The sequence below is a fragment of the Macaca thibetana genome, chromosome 15, assembly GCF_024542745.1.
Source record: "Macaca thibetana thibetana isolate TM-01 chromosome 15, ASM2454274v1, whole genome shotgun sequence".
In the NCBI taxonomy this organism is placed as follows: domain Eukaryota; kingdom Metazoa; phylum Chordata; class Mammalia; order Primates; family Cercopithecidae; genus Macaca; species Macaca thibetana.
Genome location: NC_065592.1, coordinates 81,544,236 through 81,566,884, shown reverse-complemented (window position 1 = coordinate 81,566,884; position 22,649 = coordinate 81,544,236). Strand labels below are relative to the sequence as shown.

At 45.6% G+C, this 22,649-nt stretch overlaps 1 protein-coding gene across 2 annotated transcripts in view; it reads right to left on the bottom strand.

Annotated features, from left to right (window-relative positions):
* The window catches only part of TJP2 (tight junction protein 2), a 140,821-nt gene extending 118,407 nt beyond the window's left edge, over positions 1–22,414 (bottom strand). For both annotated transcript variants that reach the window (XM_050761226.1, XM_050761232.1), the window contains exon 1: positions 22,312–22,414. The gene's annotated coding sequence lies outside the window, so the exon portion shown is untranslated. The remainder of the gene's footprint in view (positions 1–22,311) is intronic.
* Positions 22,415–22,649: the final 235 nt, after the last annotated feature.

Sequence of the window (22,649 nt, the reverse complement as noted above, 5' to 3'; positions counted from 1 at the left end):
CAAAAAAAAAAAAAAAAAAGAATGTTTGTGTTTTAAATATTCATAATATTTACCTTGAGAACTAATATATTTTAAATTGTAATAAGGTATATTATTTACAAACTGATATAGTCATGTATATGGTAGAGTGTACTGAAAAATCTGACAGGGTATATTAAAGTTTGGTGACTTTAAATAACCCTTCAACTACTCCCTAAGCCTCAATTTCCCTGTTTATGAGAGGACTGAAGAGATGAAGGCGAAGTTTTCTTCCAAAAACAACAAAAGACCAAGAGCTCCCACTTCACTTGGCCTGATTATGCAATTAATATAATCTGACCACAATAAAATAAAAAAACAAGGGCTAAACCATTTGGTCTTGGAATATTTCATTTCCATAGTATTCATGAATATTACTCCCACTGGTTGTTCTGCAAACAATTAGTACCAGTTAGTCCCAGGAATTCTTTTATAGGCTGAACTTGGTTGGCTACAGCTGCCACCTCTGAGTAAAGGTCCCATATAGCCCTCATTTAATCATACAGGAAGATGTAATTACACTTACACAAGAGTCATTGTTCTAACAAACTGTATTTCTGATGACGCATGATAAAAATTACTATACAGTACTCTCAAATAAGAAACAAAGCCTGAGCTAACAACAAGAAAAAATCAACTTAAACTTGTTACCCATTGGAAGCCGTTCTCCTGCAGTGAAAAGTGACATGATATTTTGCAAATGGGATGTTTTAAAGTTTCATTTTATTGCAATTTTTGGTGCGCTTAACATGCAGCTCTTACAGTGATTCTTATCTATGATGATTTCATATAAAATTAAAATTGTGTCTTTCATCAGGAAAATAATTCTGCCTTAGTAAATATTAGAATTTGATTTTCTTCCATAAATTAGACTGTTCAACTTGCTAATTTATTTATTCATTTTTTAAAATTGTCATCTTTGTGTGGAATCTCTCATAATTGTACATAAGGTTAATAACACAGGAAATAATATATCTAACCAACATGCCCCTTCCAGATATGACACTTTCTTTATAATTCTAGAAATTATTTAGAAATATGCATATATTGGGTTAATTCCCTTAGCATTCTAGAAATTGTTTATAACTGCAACTATTAACTAAAAATCATTTATCTAATTAAAAAATGTTTTTAAATATACATGATCCAAAAAAAGCTTTTAAGTCAGGATGCTCAGGTTTTCTTTCTGGATGATTAAAATTGAATATAAAACTTCACAGATCAGACTGACATTTCCTTTGAACGAATATTTCTACTTTATTTCTTCTGGAGAAAGACAGTGGCCATGCTTCTTCACTGGGTGTTTTAACAGTTACTGTGCTTTGGAAGTATAAAAATGGAAATGAACTAATGCCCTGTACAGTCTGTTTTATAGGGTGTGGTCTGCTTTTCAGGAGCTGGAAAGAGCTTTAACTAAAAGTAGAAGAGTTAGGGAAACAGCAATTTTTTTGTTTTTGCTTTTTTAGCTCTACTGAAAAAAGCATTTCATTTCTCTCCTCCTTAATATGTTCGTAAATAATATCTTTACATATTTGCTACTCAGATGCCCCACCAATACACTGTAAGAAGAGCAGATTACATGATATAAAAGAATTACCAAAGAGTTAATAAAGCTTAGTGTGGCTCTTCTAGACTCACCCCGCTCAGCCCAAACTAGCCATCTCTCCTCAGAGTCATTCATCCTCAGAACATATTCACTACTAGGTTTAAACTATTACCTTCAACTGGAAGTCATCAAATCTATCACTCCAATCCTGTCCTCTGGCACAACGCAGTATCTATTGGAAATAACCCATGTGCCCAACCCCAGCTGCAGTGCCCCTCGCCTTTTCCTGCTTCTGCGCATCCACCTCCTGGTTCACCCAGCATGAGACCTCGAAGACACCCTCACCCATTCCTGTGTGTCCCCAGTCATACCAACCCCATGACACAGGGGAAAGACTTGGTTTGAATCCCACCTCTACTGTTTAAGACGTCGTGACTGTGAACAAGTTACTGACCTTTCTGAACCTCTGTTCCATCATTCATACAGCTAGACTAAGACCACAAGGGCTTGTTTTAAATAATAAATGCAACCGGGCATGGTGGCTCACGCCTGTAATCCCAGCACTGTGGCAGGCCGAGGTGGGTGGATCACATGAGGCCAGGAGTTCAAGACCTGCCTGGCCAACATGGTGGAACGCTGTCTGTACTCAAAACACAAAAATTAGCAGGGCATGGTGGTGGGCACCTGTAATCCCAGCTACTCGGGAGGCTGAGGCATAAGAATCGCTTGACCCCAGGAGGTGGAGGTTGCAGTGAGCCAAGATCATGACACTGCACTCCAGCCTAAGTGACAGAGTGAGACTCTATCTCAAAATAAATGAATAAATAATGCCATAATGTATATACATTCGGTGGATAGCATCCCTCCCTCCCTTCCTCTCTCCCATCTGTCCTTCTTTTTCCATTCCTAATGCCTCTTCAAGAAGAGTGATCCTTGTGGGAAAAACAGTGAGACTGAAAGACAGGCTGTCTGGAAGGTACAGGGACCCCAGGGCTGGAGTGAGCGGTGGAAAACACCACAAAGAAAGGAAAGCAGGCTCCTGAGTCCTGCTGTGGGAAGCAGAGGAAAGGGGCCTGGCTCTGGTGGGCCAGCTGGGGAGGCCCTCCCTTGTGCTTGTGATTCGTCCTAGATTTTTAACCCCTGCTACTGAATAGTTAAAGCCGAAATTAAAATCACTTAATCGAATGCCCTTCCCAAACAACTTGCATATATATAACAATTCATGGAATCTTTGAGTACTCTCAGTCCTAAGAAATAAAAACTTTAAGGCTGGGTGCAGTGGCTCACACCTGTAATCCCAGCACTTTGGGAGGCTGAGGCAGGCGGATCACCTGAGGTCAGGAGTTCGAGACTAGCCTGGCCAACACATAGTGAAACCCCATCTCTACTAAAAAAAAAAAAAATACAAAAATTAGCTGGGTGTGGTGGTGCACACCTGTAGTCCCAGCTACTTGAGAAGCTAAGGCAGGAGAATCGCTTGAGCCTGGGAGGCGAAGGTGGCAGTGAGCCGAGATGGCACCACTGCATTCCAGCCTGGGCGACAGCGAGACTCTGTCTCTCAAAAAAACAAAAAGAAATAAAAAAACTTTGAACTCCTTATGTGAGGGAACACCACTCCCTATTACTGTTGGTAGAAATTGATCTTATGCTGTTTCTGCTATGAGCCTAGAGTTGTAGGATTCTAGCAGTTCCCTTGCCTGGGAACACATGAGCAAGGAGGTGTTGCACAGAATTCAGAATCTTGGCAGGAGCTGGTTTAAGACAAGTGTGGCTTGACCATTCATTGGGTGAGGGTAATATCAGTCATCTCTGCTCTGGAATTTTAGGGAAGGAACACCCCTCACATCAGAATTGGGAACTTGGTAGTGACTACACTGGGTATGATGTGTTGGGATACAGCAGTCAGCTGACAGCAGCTGAAGAGAGTAGTTCACGTGATCCCAGGCTGCACCTGCTGATACACCCATCCCACTCTGTAGCATGAACTGTGAGACCACACTGCCTGGGAATGAAGTCCGGCTCCATCACTGACTAGCTGTGTGACTTTGGAAGAGTCAATATCTCTGCCTCAGTTTTCTGTAAAGCGGGGCTAATAACAATGCCTACCTCATAGAGTTGTTTTTAAAATTACACCAGTTATTACATGGAAAGCATTTAGCACATGTAACATCCAGCACATAATATACACCGTGTAAGTGTATTTTAATTTCCTTGCTGACTAGTTGTGGCTTCATTTCTTCCAGAAAGCTTTCTTTGGTTGAATCCCCAGACTGGGTTGGCTGTTCCTATTCTGCCTTCTCACGTACTTTGGGCTTCATCTATTAAAACTGGAACCACAATGACTTAAAATGTGTTTAAGCATGTGCGGAGGAAAGGGTGGGCACTCTGAGGCCATGGAAGATTAAGCAGAGGAAAGAAGGAGGCCGGGGCAGCTCTGAGAGTGTTTGAGTTCCCTACTGATCTAAGCCTGCCCCCAACGCTCTTGGCAGCGGTCGCCTACTTGCTCTAGACAAAGGTTTGACTCCAGGCAGAAGCCTGCCCAGTGACCACAGTGTTGTGCCCCAGCTGGCCAGAAAGGCCTCAGGGGACTCTGTGGCAGTATAGGGCCCTGTGGAGAAACTTTGTCCTGCTACAGAGCTGTTGCTCTTGGTAAACCCAGGAGACACTGCCAAGTTCGAGACAGAAGGACCTGGCTACGGGAGACCTGGTATCACTCTCGCTGCTCATCAATGGGAGATAGTAGCTGTGCCATGAGCTGCTGCATTAATAGCTCTCTTGATTTTAGGTAGAATTTCTTATTCTGCTTGAATTAGTTTCCTGGGGCTGCCACCAAAATACCACAGACTGGGTGGCTTCAACAACAGAAATTCATTATCTCATGCTTGCAAATCTAAGACCAAGGTGCTGGGAGGGTGGGTCCTGCGAGGTCTGTGAGGGAAGGAGCTGCTCCAGGTCACTCTCTCTAGCTTGCAAAGGCCCATCTTTTCTCTATGTCTCCACATCACCCTCCCTCTGTATGTGTCTGTGTCCAAATTTCCTCCTCTTATAAGAACAGATTGGATTAGGGCCCACCTTAATGATCTCATTGTAGCTTGATTACCTCTATAAACACCGCATCTCCAAATAAAGGCACATTCTGAGGAACTGGGGGTTGGGACTTGAACATATAAATTTTGGAGGTGGGAAATACAATTCAACCCATAACACTGACTAAAGTAAAAGATTTTATTTATTTGTTTGGTTGTTCTTTTGAGATGAAGTCTCACTCTATCACCCAGGTTGGAGTGCAGTGGCTCAATCTCAGCTCACTGCAACCTCCGCCTCCAGGGTTCAAGCAATTCTCCCACCTCAGCCTCCCCAGCAGCTGGGATTACAGGTGCGAGCCACCACGCTCAGCTAATTTTTTTGTATTTTTAGTAGAAGCGGAGTTTTACCATGTTGGCCAGACTGGTCTCGAACTCCTGACCTCAGGTGATCTGCCCACCTTGGCCTCCCAAAATGCTGGGATTATAGGCCTGAGCCACTGCACCCAGCCCCCCCCTTTTTTTTTTTTTTTTTGAGATGGAGTCTCGCTGTGTCACCCAGGCTGGAGTGCAGTGGTGTGATCTCGGCTTACTACAACCTCCGCCTCCCAGGTTCAAGCGATTCTCCTGCCTCAGTCTCCCAGGTAGCTGGGATTACAGGCATGCGCCACCACGCCCAGCTAATTTTGTATTTTGAGTAGAGATGGGGTTTCTCCATGTTGGTGAGGCTGATCTCAAACTCCCGACCTCAGGTGATCTTCCCACCTTGGCCTCCCAAAGTGCTGGGACTAGAGGCATGAGCCACCACGCCCAGCCGCAGGGCTGCCTGGCTAATTTTTGTATTTTTAGTAGAGAAGGGGGTTTGCTGTGTTGGTCAGGCTGGTCTCGAACTCCGGACCTCAAGTTATCTGCCACCTCAGCCTCCCAAAGTTCTGGGATTACAGGCATAAACCATGGTCCCTGGCCTTTTTGTTTGTTTGTTTGTTTGTTTGTTTGTTTGTTTGTTTTTGTTGTTTTTTAGTAAAGTTCTCATACAGTTTTGTCCTGTGATGGAAAAAGGTGAAAGCCCAGAAGTTCCTGATGGCCTGGATCTGTCCAGCCCTGTGATTGGGCCCATCATATACTTTATAGCAAACCAGCTGGGAAAAGAAAATCCTCCACCCTCAAGATGAGCCAATGTCTGATATGTGGGAACAATCTAGGCTCTGGCAGCAGAAGCCAAATCCATCCAGACTCAAGAGGAGAAGCTAAAACCCACTTACAACTATTGTGAGCAAACAAGAAAGACATGGGACCTCCAGACAGTACAGAGGGTCTGGGTATGGAAGGGGTGGAATGTTGGTTCAAGATGAGAGAACTGGCAGTTCCTCTTGGAGAAGAGAATAGGGCTGATAAGTTGGAACCAGGGGATGGAGACCCTGCTGATGACAGGCAGAACGATGAGGATGGAAAGTGATTGATGTTCCAAAGTCAAGCATGCCTCTGACCAACCACGTGGGACAGAAAAATCAATTCTATACTAACCCTGGGGAAGAACAGAACAGAAAGGCAGACCCAAAGGGGCATCTTAAAGATGTCCAGATTGAGCAGCCCAAAGTCTTCCAGAGAGAGGAAATGAAATGACCGCGCGTTGTCATGAGAAAGAAATGGAGCCTGCTGGGATATTACCCATCAAAGTAGAGGAAGAGGAGGAAAGATCTGAAGCAAATGACAAGATGAGCTGTGACCAGGACATCTGGGGACCTACAGAAAGCGATTCAAAGACCTTGAAGAAAGTTGGAAAGTCTCTTTCTTCTTCTCAAGGCCAGATTCTGTCCCTTGAAAAAAAAAAAGCTCAGCTGAGTACCGTGGCTCATGCTCGTATTCCCAGCACTTTGGGAGGCCGAAGCGTATCACTTGAGCCCAGGAGTTCGAGACTAGCCTGGGCAACATGACAAAACTCCATCTCAACAAAAAAATACAAAAATTAGCTGGGCCTGGTGGTGCACATCTGTGGTTCCAGCTACTCAGGAGGCTGAGATGAGAGGATCGTTTGAGCCTGGGAGGCAGATGTTGCAGTGAGCTGTGATCGCACCACTGCACAGACCATCCAGCCTGGGCAACAGAGCGAAACCCTGTCAAGAAAGAAAGAGAGAGAGAGAGAGAGGGAAGGAGGGAAGGAGGGAAGGAGGGAAGGAGGGAAGGAAGGAAGGAAGGAAGGAGGGAGGGAGGGAGGGAGGGAGGGAGGGAGGGAGGGAAGGAAGGAAGGAAGGAAGGAAGGAAGGAAGGAAGGAAGGAAGGAAGGAAGGAAAAAAAGAAAAAGAAAAAGAAAGAGGAAGGAAGGAAGGAGGGAAGGAAGGAAGGAAAAAAAGAAGCTCATGATCATTGGTTGAAGAGTGTGGGCAGCTGGACAAAACCTCTGCTCATGACGGGAGGCTGCAGACCTGAGACAGAGAATAACCAAAAGAACAGTGAAACTCGAGCCACATAATTCAGGGATCAGGCAGAGCTAAGGAACCTGCCCTGGATCGCACAGCTCCTACAAGGCAGGGCTGACTCTTTCCACTCTGCTCAGTGCCTTCTGGAAGTGGATCCTCTAGCATCTGATGACACACACAGAGCACTGCTCTGAGCAGTGGGTGTTGCTTCCTTAGAGACAGGAGGGTCCCAACCTCTTCCCTCTCCTGCTCTTTCCCAAATCTGTTTTCCAGTGAATCCAAATGTGGAGTTCATGACAAGAGGATATCCTCTTCCTTCTCCTTCTCCAGGAAGCCTGAATGAACACCCCCTACCACCATCACCAGGCTTCTCACCAAGGGGTCACTGTCCTCCTCATCCTCTCCCTCTCCCTCATGGGCTGAGTTTTTCCCCAGACACCCCCATCCAGGAAATGGATGTGAGTTTCCTCCTGCATTCACTGAGCTTGCACATGACCCTAGTAGTCAAGATCCAGAAACACTGCAAAGTCTTTAAGACATTTTGTTCTAAATTTTTCCTATAAAATATTTCCAAATTATCTACATTTATTTTTAGCTAAAAAAAACTTTTTTACATAAGTGGTTCTACATTTTCTAAAACTGTATTATGATTTGATTAGTATTATAAATTTTAGAATACCTTTTACCATCATTGAAGTTATTCTCATCATAGTATACACTCTACTAAAATGAATTGTACATTTTAACTCGATGACTCAGTTCATTATTTATTTTTTTCAGCAGAGATGAGGTCTCACGATGTCACCCAGACTGGTCTCAAACTCCTGGTCTCAAGTGATCCTCCCGCTTTGGCCTCCCAAAGTGCTGGGATTATAGACATGAGCCACTGCACCCATTATTCTTAAAGAAACCTATTTTTTGTCTGCAGTTCAGCCACAAGACACATTTTGAAATTGCAAAACACTTTCCTCTGCTATTGGTTCTATGGACCACAGTTACAAGATAAAGACAAAAGTTTCTTGGTGGTATCAAATTTGAATTGACATCAAAAAATAATGTCTCTTTGAGCATTCTAAGATAGCCTAAAAGGTAGGTATGATGTCATAGTTATCCTTCTATCTCTAATACCTCTCCTCACTCAGAAACTAGCACTTGACAGATGTCCAGTAATATTAGAGTTTACTTCTTAAGAGTCAGGCACATATAATGATTAAGACCCTAGACTTGGCTGGGCGAGATGACTCATGCCTGTAATCTCAGCACTTTGGGAGGCTGAGGCGAATGGATCACGTGAGGCCAGGAGTTTGAGACCAGCCTGGCCAACATGGTGAAATACCATCTCTACTAAAAATGCAAAAATTAGGCCAAGCACGGTGGCTTACACCTGTAATCCCAGCACTTTGGGAAGCCGATTCAGGTGAATCACGACAAAAGATCGAGACCATCCTGGCCAACATGGTAAAACCCCATCTGTACCAAAAATACAAAAATTAGCTGGGTGTGGTGGTGCAAGCCTATAGTCCCAGCTCCTCGGGAGGCTGAGGCAGGAGAATTGCTTGAACCCGGGAGGTGGAGGTTGCAGTGAGCCGAGATCGCACCCCTGCACTCCAGCCTGGCAAAAGAGTGAAACTCCGTCTCAAAAAAAAAAAAAAAAAAAAAAATAGCTAGGTGTAGTGGCTCGTGCCTGTAATCCCAGCCACTCGGGGGCTGAGGCAGGAGAATCACTTGAATCCGGGAGGCAGAGGTTTCAGTGAGATGAGATCGTGTCACTGTACTCCAGCCTGGGTGACAGAGCAAGACTCTGCCTCAAAAAACAAACAACAACAACAACAACAACAAAAACCTAGACTCTAGAAGCAGACTGCCTGGTGAGAATCCAGGTTTACACTTAATTAGCAAATCACTTAAACTCTTCAGGGCCTGGGTTTCCTCATCTATAAACTGGGGATAATAATGGCACGTACCTAGTGAGATTTGTTTGAGAATGAAATGTAATGACTATATGCAAAACACTTAGGTCCTGTCCCATCCAAAGTGCTATTAGAGTGCCAGCCATGATTATTTACTCAGCAAATAGTTATTGGCCTGGGTTGCTAAGAACTGAATGTTTGTATCTCACCAAAATTCATATGTTGAAGCCCTAACCTCCAGTGTGATGGTATTTCGAGATAGGACTTTTGGGAGGTAATTAGGTTTAGATGAGGTCATGAGGGTGGGAACCTCATGATGGGATTAGTGTCCTTACAACAAGAGGGAGAAGGAGAGAAACAGCTCTCTCTCTCTCTCTCTCTCTCTCTCTCTCTCTCTCTCTCTCTCTCTCTCTCCTCAATGCATCTAGGAAAGGCCATGTGAGCACATAGCAAGATGGTAGCTGTCTGCAAGCCAGGAAAAGGGCCCTCACCAAGAACCCAACCATGCTGGCACCTGGTATCAAACCTCATGTCTCCAGAGCGCTGAGAAACAAATGTCTGTTACTCAACCCACCTAGTCATTGGTACTTCATTATAGCAGCCCGAGCTGACTAAGGCACAGCTCAGACAGGTCTTTCAGGTTGCTGGGTCATACTTCCTCTATCGACCCTGGGTTTCTTGACCCCAGTTTGTCTTGCTTGAGTGGAGCACTTCAGCCTTCCAAGTGGACACTTAGATCTTGCTGCAGTCCTGCCCTCTGGCAGCTGAGGTGCTGGTGACCACTGCTCCACTCTCCACCTCCATCTGAAGGACTCCTAGCTCTCCAGGTGTGCACCCCACAGGACCAGCCCTTCAGGCCTCCACCACCATCCACACTCCAGACAACAACCCCACATTGCCCAGGGTATCAACATTGCAACCTCCTATTTCTCCCTCTTCCCAGGAGAGACTGCCTGCACCTGCTGCAGGACTTGTGTCACTGCTCAGTCTCTAATGGTTATATTTATGTTTACCTGTTCACCATCTGCCTCCTCCAGACTGTAAGCTCTGCTATGAGGGCAGAGACCTATTTTGCTGACATTGTATCCATTTCATGTTGGGTGTTCTAGTCCAACTCCATACTCATTCATTCATTCCCTCCACATCCCCTGAGCCAGTCCCTATCAAACACTCTGATTGACATTGGAGATTCAAATAATACCACATCATCCTTGCCCTCAAGAATCACCCAGTCTAATGGAGCAACAAGCAACTGCGACCCAGCATGCTGTAATATGGATGGGAGTGACCATGGAACCAGGGTAGGACAAAGGTGAGCATGAATAATCCTGTCCAAGGGGCTTGGTTTGGGAAAGAGAAAGAGATAAAAGAGAAAATACTTGAGTTGGGTCTTAATAATAGGTGTACACATTCCTTAGGCTGACAAAATAAATCTGGGGCATCCAGGCAAAGAGAAAAGTGCCTTCAAGAGCCAGAAAAATGAGGCTGGGCGTGGTGGCTCACATCTGTAATCCCAGAACATTGGGAGGCTGAGGCAGGCAGGTCACTTGAGATCAGGAGTTCGAGACAAACCTGGGTAACATGGTGAATGAAACGTCATCTCTATTAAAAATACAAAACTTAGCTGGGCATGGTGGCGCACACTGTAGTCCCAGCTACTCAGGAGGCTGAGGCAGAAGAATCACTTGAACTCAGGAGGCGGAGACTGCAGTCAGCCAAGATCAGCCACTGTACTCCAGCCTGGGTGACAGAGCGAGACCCTGTCTCAAAACAAAAACAAAAACAAAAACAAAAAAAACAGAAAAATGAAACAGGAAAGCATTCCTAGACCAGTAAGCAGAGCAACGTGGCAGGAATGCAGGCTTGTGTGCACCTATGAGCCCAGGGCTGAAGGGAACGCCTCTGAAGTGACTTGCAGAGTGAGGATGCAGCAGATGCCAGTCTTTCCGGTGAACACACACCTCTCCTTGGCTAGGCGTTGCTAAGTCATTATTTAGTGAGCATTTCTACTGTGCCAGCCCCTGAAGTAAGCACCCTACATACATGACCTTGTTTAGTTCTCACAACAGCCTTAAAAGAAAAGGTGGGCATGGTGGCTCATGCCTGTAATCCCAGCACTTTGGGAGGCCGAGGCAGGAGGGTTGCTTGAGCTCAAGCGTTCGAGACCAGCCTGGGCAATATGTTGAAACCCTGTCTCTACAAAAAATACAGAAATTAGCCAGGTGTGTTGGCACATGCCTGTAGTCCCAGCTATTTGGGAAGCTGAGGTAGGAGGATCCTTTGAATCCAGGACGCAGAGGTTTCAGTAAGTCGAAATTGTGCCACTGCACTCCAGCCTGGGCAACCAGTGAGACCCTATCTTTTAAAAGGTTATAAATTGTCCCTGTTTTTAGATGAAGAAATGAAGAAATCTAGGCACCAGGTGACTAAGTAACTTGCCCAAGGCACACAGGTAATAAATACTAGAGGTGTGATTCCTACCCAGTTTAGTCTGATTATAAAATTTGTGCCTTCTGACTCCCACTAAGTCTACCAGGTGGATACCCTAGGGCCCTTGGTATATCCTCATAGCAATGATTTAACTGCCCTTTTCCTCATTCATTCCTTCTAGAAGTGGGTCTCATGAGGGCAGAGACTTTACCCTGCTCACCATGGTATCCTTAGCACCTTGGCACAGCACCTCAAAGGGTATAGGCATTGCTAAGCCCCTGTTAAGAATGAATAAATGGATGGATGAATGCACAGGACTTTGAACTCTTTTCCATCCTTCTTTATCCCCGTAGTGTGGGAATCCCAGTTATTCTGAACCCCGGATCTAAGTGCAAAACCCCAGTTCACTTTCTTCCACCTTCTCCTGCAGTACCAGGCCCTGAGGCTGCATTAACAGATCCCTTCTCCAAGTTCAGGGGTCCCCACCACCATCCTCACCTGCCACTCTCATCCCCATCCAAAAGGTAACATAGCAAGGACTGTTATCCTTTGAAAGATCCACTTACAAGGTGGCTCTCAGCTGATGCCTGAGAATTTGGATTCCCACCATTGCCAGGACTGATAAGAGCCACACTGTCCCTAAACTGTACAAACCATGTGGTTTATGCTGAACAGCTGCTTTCCTTGTGTGAGTCTGAAATTTGGGTAGCTGGTAGGCAGAGGACACCAGTGTAACAATCCCCCAGTAAAAACCCGGGACAGTGAGTCCCTTACAAGCTTCCCTGGTTGATAACATTTCACACGTGTGGTCACAACTAGTTGCCAGGGAATTCAGCACATCACGTGTAACTCCACTGGGAGAGGAACCTTGGAAGCTTGTGCCTGGTTGCCTTGGACTTCGCTCCTGTACTTTTCCCCTTGGTTTATTTTGCTTTGCATCTTTGAGCCGTAATAAATCACAGCCATGAGTACAATCCTATGCCGAGTCCTGTGAGTCCTCCTAGTGAATCATCGAAACTTGTGGGGGGGTCTTGGGGATTCCAAGACACTCCCTCTCCACAGATGCAGGGTTGTGAAATGTTTCCTGTCCAGTCCTGTCCATTAACCAGAGGAATTGCATACCCAGGGCCTAAAGGGGCCAGCAGGAATGTTCATGTGTGCAAAGGGCTGAGTGGGATCAAGGGCAAATTGGAAAGTCTAAACTAAGGAGCTGCTACTCAGTTCCTGACCACACAGCAAGTCACCAGGCAGTTGGTTTACAAGCATGGATATTAAATCACCTTGCTCTCTGCTAACAACAGGTGTCCCGAAGGATAACAGAGAACACCTTGGGGCAGGCTTTGGCCCCTTTCTGAAACCCAAGAGAAATATTTTACATCCTCAGACACAATGAAGATTCCTTTAAAATGAAATATACAATCAAATTAGGGGATGTTTCTCTCGGCTTTGTGACATGAGCGGGAAGGGTAGAACACAGCTCACTTTCAGAGGACCCAGCACCCGTCGGCCACTGCCCTTCTTGGATTTCTTTCCTATAGCAAACCTCCTGACCTTCACAACATGGATTGTCAAAAACACTTCCATATGTCAGCACCCACTCTCAGAATCGGCTTATATCAAGTTATGCTAAGAAGACTGGATGCCTAAAGCTATTAAGCTGAGCAGGCAAATGCACACAAGGACACAAACTCCAGTTTTAGAGATGACAGTAACTCCTTGCACAAAGAACCTTTGCTTCTGGTTTGTAAAACTCATCCTGGTTGATTATCAGTGACAGGCAGAAAGAGGAAGAGAACTTAGTCATGACCCCTGGGACTACGGCCGGAAAGACTGAAGGAATTCCCTAATCTTACAGGAAAGTCCACATGTGACCCTGTGGCCTCAAGCAGCACATCCCACTGCCCAGGGATGCTGCCTTTCCTGAAGGTATGGTGGAAAGGCCAGGCCTGCACAGCTACTACACCTACCATCCGGGTGACCGCTCAGTCCCTCCCCTGACACCAACACCGATACATGTCCTCACTCTCCTGAACCTTTACAGAGGAGTTTGTGGGTCTTCACTCACCCAGGTCTCCTCATAACCCTCTGTCCATTCCTTCCCCATCTCTTAGCTGGTTCTGATCTGCCTCGCAGCCACCCCTCCCCACAGTATTCCTGCATTCGCCCTCAGCACTTGTCTATGCGCCCTGCTTTGGCTGGTACCTACCAAGCCACCTGGTACTTGGTGGCTGGTACTCCACCAAGCCCCCGCACACACAGGATGCCCAGACCAGCCTCAAGCCTGGCCCCTTCCCTCAGCAAGTTCCGATCCTGCGCTTCCAAAGGCCTCCAAACCGCTGGTTCTCAAAGTGGGATTCCCAGAGCAGCAGCAGCAGCATGACCTGGATGGGCACTCTTAGACACAGATTCTTGAGCCCCCACGCCCGATCTACGCAATCAGAAACTCCAGGAGGGGGGCCCGTGATCTGTATTTTGACAAGCCTTCCAGATGGTTCAGATGCAAACTAATGTTTGAGAATCACTGCACTACACAATTCCATTCACCTATCCCACTGCTGTCTCAAAGAATCCTCAAATGGAAGTTTTCTTTTTCTAAATCCAGCTGACTTCCCTAGTTCTCTGCTATTACCGACATTTCCCCATAATACAAGATCCAAACAGTATAACCTGAGGTCAATATAGCGAGCCTCCAAAACACAACAGATATTTAAGAAACTCAATACTGGCTTGTGACTGTAGAGAACGAAGATAATTCTCCATGGCTACAAAGAAAAAACACTGCCATACAGCTTGGGAAAGAAAGAACAAAAATGCACTGACTCGTGAAAAATGTCTTATTAGTCTACTCTTTTTTTACTCTTTTTTTTTGAGACAGAGTTTCGCTCTTGTCCCCCAGGTTATAGTGCAATGGCATGATCTCAGCTCACTACAACCTCCGCCTCCTGGGTTCAAGCGATTTTCCTGCCTCAGCCTCTCAAGTAGCTGGGGTTACAGGCATGCCACCACACCCAGCTAATTTTTGTATTTTTAGTAGAGATGGGGTTTCACTATGTTGGCCAGGCTGGTCTCAAACTCCTGACCTCAGGTGATCCTCCTGCCTCAGCTTCCCAAAGTGCTGGGATTACAGGCGTGAGCCACCGCGCCCGGTTTTAGTCTCGAACTCCTGACCTCAAGTGATCTGCATGCCTCAGCCTCCCAAGGTGCTAGGATTACAGGCGTGAGACACTGTGCCCAGCCTTAGTGTACTCTTCATTTGGCAGTACTTGAGAATAAAATAAAGAGTACCCTAATAAAATATATAGACAATGTATTAATATGATTTTAAAGTATATTATTGTATATTTTAGTAAGTAGAATTGACGGAGTTTTTTGGGGGGTGGGGGACAGGTCTTGCTCTGTTGCCCAGGTGGAGTGCAGTGGTGCAATCACAGCTCACTGAAGCCTTGACCTCCCAGGCATAAAGGATTCTCCCACGTCAGCCTCCTGAGTTGCTGGGAGGACAGGCACACGCCACCATACCTGGCTAATTTTTCATATTTTTAGTAGAGACCGGGTTTCACTATGTTGGCCAGGCTGGTCTGGAACTCTTGGATTCAAGTGATCTGCCCACCTCAGCCTCCCAAATACCTTTCCTTGGTATTATAGGCGTGAACCACCTCATCTGGCCCTGACAGATGTTAATCAATAAATATTTTGGTGAAAGAGTTTAAAATGTCCACCATGTGCACTAGCGCATTTGTGTGTGTGCGTTATTAACATCTTAGTGTATGATTTTTTTCATGGACATTAAATCAGCAGGTAGAATAGTAAGTCCCTGCTTACTTACTCTCCCCATCAACCCCAAGAAACTATGTATTCATTAATTCTTCATTCAAATCTTTAGGAACATCAGGTATTACACTAGGCCCTGAGGCCTAAGCTGAAAGAAACTCCAAAAGAGCAAAGGGCTCAATTTACATTTTCAGTATTCTCATCTAAACCATTGAAACTGGAGAATCTATTCAAAACAGCATTTTCTCTTACCTTGTGTCATTTTCCCTTGGAAAAGAATCAAGAAAAAAGTCCAGGAAGAATGGTCTAATAAGCACATGAAAAGTTAAATATTCAACATCATTAGCCATCAAAGAAGTAAAATCCAAAATCACACACCAACTAGCATGGTTAAAATTTAAAAAGACAGACAACAGTAATAATGTATATGTATGAAGATATGGAATTGGAACCCCGAATACCTGGCTGGTGGGACTGTAGAAGAATGTAGCCACTCTGGAAAACAGTGTGGCAATTCCTGAAAATATTAAATATGGAGTTACCATATGTTTTCCACTTCTAGGTATGTACCCAAGCAAATGAAAACATATGTCCACATAAAAACCTGTACATGAGTATTCATAGCAACATTATTCATAACAGCCAAAAAGCAGAAACAATCCAGATGCCCATGATATGAATGGATAAGCAAAACATGACATGTTCATGCAATGGATGATTATTCAGCAATAAAAAGAATAAAGTAGTGGCCTGGCATGATGGCTCACACCTATAATCTTAGCACTTTGTTTTTTTTTTTTTTTTTTGAGACGGAGTCTGGCTCTGTCACCCAGGCTGGAGTGCAGTGGCGCGATCTCGGCTCACTGCAAGCTCCACCTCCCGGGTTTACGCCATTCTCCTGCCTCAGCCTCCCGAGTAGCTGGGACTACAGGCGCCCGCCACCTCGCCCGGCTAGTTTTTTTTTTTTTGTATTTTTTAGTAGAGACGGGGTTTCACCGTGTTAGCCAGGATGGTCTTGATCTCCTGACCTCGTGATCCGCCCGTCTCGGCCTCCCAAAGTGCTGGGATTACAGGCTTGAGCCACCGCGCCCGGCCAATCTTAGCACTTTGGGAGGCTGAGGCAGGAGGACTGCTTGAGGCCTGAAGTTCAAGGCTGCAGGTGAACCATGACTGTGCAACAGAGCAAGATCCTGACTCAAAAAAAAAAAGGAACATATACATACTACAATATACATAAGCCTTTAGTTTTTGTTTCTGTAGAGACAGGTTTCACCATGTTGCCCAGGCTGGTCTCAAACTCCTGGACTCAGGTGATCCTCCCACCTCGGTCCCCCAAAGGAGTGGGATTACTGGCATGAACCACAGCTCCCATAGATAAACCTCGCAAACATGCTAAGTGAAAGAAGCCAGACATGAAGGGCCGCATAGTCTATGATTCCATTTATATGAAAAGTTCAGAATAGGTTAATCTATAGGGACAGAAAGTAGATTCCTGGTAGCCTAGTTGGGGGGGGCGGGAATATTGACAGGAGCCAGCTAAGGGGTGGAGGGGGTTTACTGGGGAAAATGTTCTTTGGGGGGCATTAAAAACATCTTTCTTTTTTTTAATGTTTTTTTTTTTGAGACAGGGTCTTACTGTGTCGCCCAGGCTGGAGTCCAGGGGCATGATCATAGCTTGCCGAAGCCCCAATCGCTTGGGCTCAAGTGATCCCCCAACTCGGTCTCCTGAGTAGCCGGTACTATAGGCATAGACTACCATGCCCAGCTAATTTTTAAGGTTTTTGTAGAGACAGCGGTCTCCCTATGTTGCCCAGGCTGGACTTGAACTCCCGGGCTCAAGCAATCCTCCCACCTCAGCCTTCCAAACTGCTGGGATTACAGGCACGAACTACCACACCTAGCCTTGAAAATCTCTTAATATTGATTGTGGTGATGGTTAACAACTCCACGAATATACTAAAAGACATTGAATTGTAGACTAAATAGGTGAATTATATAGTATGTGAATTATATCTCAATGTAACTATTTAAAACAAAAATGGACAAAGCTAAAAGAGAATTATAGATAGCCTCAGTTAACTAAAAAGTAAACTGAAAAGTGCTAGGTCAATGTATGGCTTTTTCTATTTCCTTTGCATTATAAATTTCTCCCAAATGGAGGTGAGCAGATTTTGTTATCATTTTACATTTTACAAGCCCTTGTACAAATAAGGTCTGTTTGAGTCTTCACTATAATTCAGGAGCAAGAAAATTATTTCCTTTTTTTATATAACAGCATGTTGCAGCTTCGAGCTTATGAGATTTACTGCGGTTCATTCAGCTGGTTATAGCAGAGGTCAGTTCTTCCGCACCTAAATCCTGGGTCCTTTCTTCTACACTGTGTAGCATTTCAGGGTGCCAGGTAGGTACTGTCATGCAGAGATGACACTTCTGACCGATCTCAATAAGAAAATGCCCAAGACTTGATTTTTGGGGGAGCTGGCCTAGCCAACCTAAGACCCCATTCAAGTATAATCTAACTTATTGGAGGTCTCATGGTACCATGGAAAGAACCTTTTGCTTTTGAGTCCTTTGCTGTTTTGAAATGTATTTCCATTTTGGCTCATCCTTTTATTTGCCTCAGGGCCTAGCACAGTACCTGATGTTCCAAAATATTTGAATGAAGAATTTATGAATACTGTACACAGCTTGTCATGCATTACATCTCAATATAACTGTTGGAGGTGAAGGGGAGTGAGTAAGGAATTTCTTATTCTATGTGGGAGGACCATGAAAAGAATCATGATTTCAAGCAAGAAGACCCAAAGTGGCCTCAATTTTCTCTTCCGTAAAATGAGAAAAAAAGAAATACCATGTTCACGGTTGTCATAAAGATTTAATGGGAGTATATCTAAAAACCCTGTTTCGCAATGGGTGCACAACTAATGTTCATTAATGCTAAATCAAATACTAGCCCAGTACCTTGATATCTCCTATGGAGACCAGTAGTTCTGGACACTGGGGATTCTAAAGTTCAGTGACGATCAATATCAAAAGGTGCTGATTAGATTTGCCAAACTTGAACTGTCTACCTAATTATAAGGAAGAAACTTGGCTGGGCGCGGTGGCTCAAGCCTGTAATCCCAGCACTTTGGGAGGCCGAGACGGGCGGATCACAAGGTCAGGAGATCGAGACCATCCTGGCTAACACGGTGAAACACCGTCTCTACTAAAAATACAAAAAACTAGCCGGGCGAGGTGGCGGGCGTCTGTAGTCCCAGCTACTCAGAGGCTGAGGCAGGAGAATGGCATGAACCCGGGAGGCGGAGCTTGCAGTGAGCTGAGATCGGGCCACTGCACTCCAGCCTGGGCGACAGAGCGAGACTCCGTCTCAAAAAAAAAAAAAAAAAGGAAGAAACTATTGTTAATTTTATTTCATGTTGTATATAAAATTGTGTTCTCTTGTAACTTCAGATTAATTTTATATCTTGGTTTGCACTCACATTCGAGTGTGTGTGCGTGTGCATGTGTGTTTATTTTAGTGACCCCCAAACCTAGTTACATATCAGAATCAAGGTGGGCCAGGCGCAGTGGCTCATGCCTGTAATCCAGCACTTTGGGAGGTGGAAGCCGAGGTGGGCAGATCACCTGAGGCCAGGAGTTCAAGACCAGCCTGGCCAACATGGACAAACCCTGTCTCTACTAAAAATTAGCTGGGCATTGTGGTGCATGCCTGTAGTCACAGCTGCTTGGGAGACTGAGGCACAAGAATTGCTTGAACCCAGGGGGCAGAGGTTGCAGTGAGCTGAGATGGCGCCAGTGCACTCCAACCTGGATGACAGAGTTAGACTCTGTCTCAAAAAAAAAAAAAAAAAAAATCTCTCAGGGTGCTATTAAATGCACAGATTGTAGTATAAAGACTTTGACTTGGCCAGGCACAGTGGCTCACACCTGTAATCCCAGCACTTTGGGAAGCCGAGGTAGGTGGATCACCTGAGGTCAGGAGTTTGAGACCAGCCTAACTAACATGGAGAAACCCCATCTCTACTAAAAATACAAAAATTAGCTGTGCGTGGCAGCACATGCCTGTAATCCCAGCTACTTGGGAGGCTAAGGCAGGAAAATCGCTTGAACCTCGGAAGCAGAAGTTGCAGTAAGCCAAGATTGTGTCATTGCACTCCAGCCTGGGTGACAAGAGCGAAACTCCATCTCAAAAAAACAAACAAAAAAATGAGTTTGACTTAGTAAATCTGGAATATTTGGAGAGTTTCCACTTTTACTAAGCTACCAGGTGATTCCCCAAACATCACTGAATCACTGATAAAACCATTCACTGGACATTTTCTAAGAAATTTTTTTATGTAGATTGCAAAACGCATCCATTTACCAAATAAAACTCTGAACTATGTTGTTATTTCAGAAGAGAACATACTATAGGAGGGCAAACCTTTTCTCTCCTGCCTTACTAGAATTAAAAGGACGTAATAACATTCTGAAAGTCTGTGAATGCAGGAATCTTCTGAAGAGAGAATGTTCTGCCAAATCTTGCCATTTGAATTATCTTCATTCACCATTTCAAAGGGACTTTTCAATCAAAGGAAGCTGTAAATTCTTACTACAAGTTGATAACCTCATTCTGATGAAAGTCATAACACAAGAAGAGTCAAGGGTCAAGAAAAAATAGCGGAGGCTCACACCTGTAATACCAACACTTTGGGAGGCCAAGGCGGGAGGATGGCTTAAAGCCAGGAGTTCGAGACTAGACTGGGCAGCAAAGCGAGAACCCGATCTACAGAAAAAAAAAATAATAATAATTTAAACTAGCCTCTACAAAAATAAACAAAATTAGCCAGGCGTGGTAGCGTGCACCTGTAGTCCCAGCTACTTGGGAGGCTGAGGTGGGAGTATCACTTGAGCCTGAGAGGTTGAAGCTGCAGTGAACCAAAATTGCACCACTACACTCTAGCCTGGAAACACAGCAAGTCTCTGTCTCAAAAAATAAAATAAAATAATGAAAAAACAAAAACAAAAAAACTAAACCCAATATCAACAGGACACCTAAGATGAGGCCAGTTCAGAGAAGTGCAGAGTTAGAGATCATCAGGCATCTATGCATAGCTAATTAGAGCAGGTTGAGCACTGGGTAACTCCATTCCATTTCAGTCAAAATAGGAAACCCTTGAGGGTTTACAGTTGTCTCTATTAAAGAAAGTACATGTACTCTAAGAACCTTGATCTATAGTGCTTTGTCTACCCAGGAATTCCCAAATGTTTGTTCATATTCTGCCAGCGTGATTCTACTACACATTTACTATACATTCTCTTATTTTTTGAGACATTTACTGTACATTCTTAGTCAACATCTTCTGCTTCCTCCAAAAAATATAATAATAATAATTAAAAGTATCCAGAAGCCCAGGGGCTGGGGAAAGGAGGGAATAGGGTATTCTAATGGCTTTCTGTTTGGGATGATGAAAAAGTTCTGGAAATAGGTAGTGGTGATGGTGACAAAACATTGTGAATGTACTTAATGCCCGTGAATTAAGGGTACATTTTTAAATGGTTAAAATGGTACATTTTATTTTATGTATATTTTACCAAACATAATCATAAAAATCATAGAATAAAAAAAAAAAATCACAGGCCAGTATGTTAATCACATTTCCTGTCACCCTGGGGTGCAGGTGCTCTAACCCATGCGGCTGTAGAGTGTTTGTCCTGGTGGGCAAAACAAAGATTCAAATACATAACTTGATGGAAATGTAAAGCACTCCTTGAAAGCTGAACAGAAAACTTCCCTCCAACATACCTAGGCCAGCGCTTCTCAGAGTTTAATGTGCAAACGGATCCCTTGGGTGATCTTGATTCAGCAGATCTGGGTGGGGCCTGAGATCCTGCATTTCAAAAGGCCTCCAGGTAATGCAACCGTGAACAAGGACCTTACTTAAAGTGGCAAGACACCTGAACACTTCAAAGTACACAGAATGTCACCCTATCACCAACTAGAATAACAGTCTCCTCACCGGGAGACGAAGAGGATAGATAGTATCTCTCAAGTGAATTAGTTAAGGGCTTAACTTACCTATGGACCACGTTTGTGGAAATGCGTTTAGAAACCTGGACAGAAGACCTGCCTGCGGAGGCCTCCCTACGGAACCCGCCCACCTCTGGGACTGGGAAGTAGCCACAGACAATAAGGATAGTTGAGACACTTAGTTGCGCAGAAAGCCCTCGTGCAAACTTCAAAACACTCTTGAAAATGCCCTTCTCAAGCTCGAAGAATGCCTGGAATTCAGTGGCCTTTTTCCAACATAAAGATCTCTGACTCGGTTTTGACTGAGAGCTCCCTACAGAAGAACCTTGCAATGCATCCCTGGAAAACTGACAACGCCCTGTATATGCTGACAAGCTCGGCCCCTCCCTTACAAATGGGTCAGAAAGCGAAATTTGTTGCTGTTGTTGTTGTTGTTTAAATGTTTTCTAAGGCTCTGCCGCGTTAGGCGGAGAAGATCCCCGTTTTTCGGGCTGCGCGGGCAGGGCGAGCACCTCCAGGGCTGTACAGTCAAGCTCTCTGGAGTGCGGAGTTTTCAAGCCCCGCGGCGGAGGCTCAGCGGGCACTCAGCCCCACCAGCTTCCAATAACCAGCGCCGCGCTCCGCCCGCGTCACTCCAAGGCACCGGCTCCTGCCCCCTCCAGATACGGTTGGCTGCGCCAACAGAAACTCAAAGGCCCTTTCAATCGGGTAATAGAGTAGCTCAGCAGAAAGTGAAACAGTTTCCATCCCTTGAGTGAAAGGGTGCCAGGCCAGGGAGGAGAAAGAAGGTGGCTTCCAGACACCTGTGGCTGCCGCAGGTGCGTGTTCAGGCACACCTGTTGATGATTCCCCCAAAGAGACCCTGTGAGGCGCTGCCGCCCCGGGGGCGATGGGGAAGCAGGGAAAAAGTAAATGCCCGATGAAGTACACCGCGCACTCTGCAGAGAAACCTAGAGGACGTCAACTCCTACTTACTCGCGCTGCCCCTCACCCCCGCCTGCACAAACGACCCAGGGCACCAGCGCGAATTCTCGCCCACCAAATCATTCCCTGGCCAAAGTAGGGACAGGAGGGAAGGCATCTCGGCGACGCCTGGGCACAAGCTGCCGCGCCTCGGCGGCTCTCCCAGGGCGCGCTGCAGGCAGCACCGGGGCCGGGGAGGGAGACAGAGGAGGGTACTCGCCTAGAGCGGGTGGCGGCCGCGGCCGGCGGTGTCGGGCGCTGGGCGAGGACGAGGGCGGCTCTCCGGGGCGCTGGGCGGCGCGGCACTAGTTGCTGGGCTGGTGTCCCCTGCGCTCCCTGCGCGCGTCGCTGGCAGCACTTCACCCGAGCCGGAGTGCGGGAGGCTCCCCGGGAATGGGAGGGCGCCAGCGGCCTCCGCGGCTGCTCCTGTATATTATTGTGACTTGGGCTATTTCCTGTTTAGAGGTTTGAGAGAAGGGAGAAAAAAAATCCAGGGTGGGGGCAGGGGGAATTGGGCGGTGGCGAGCCAGAGAGCGCCGGCCGGGAGGGGAAGGAGGT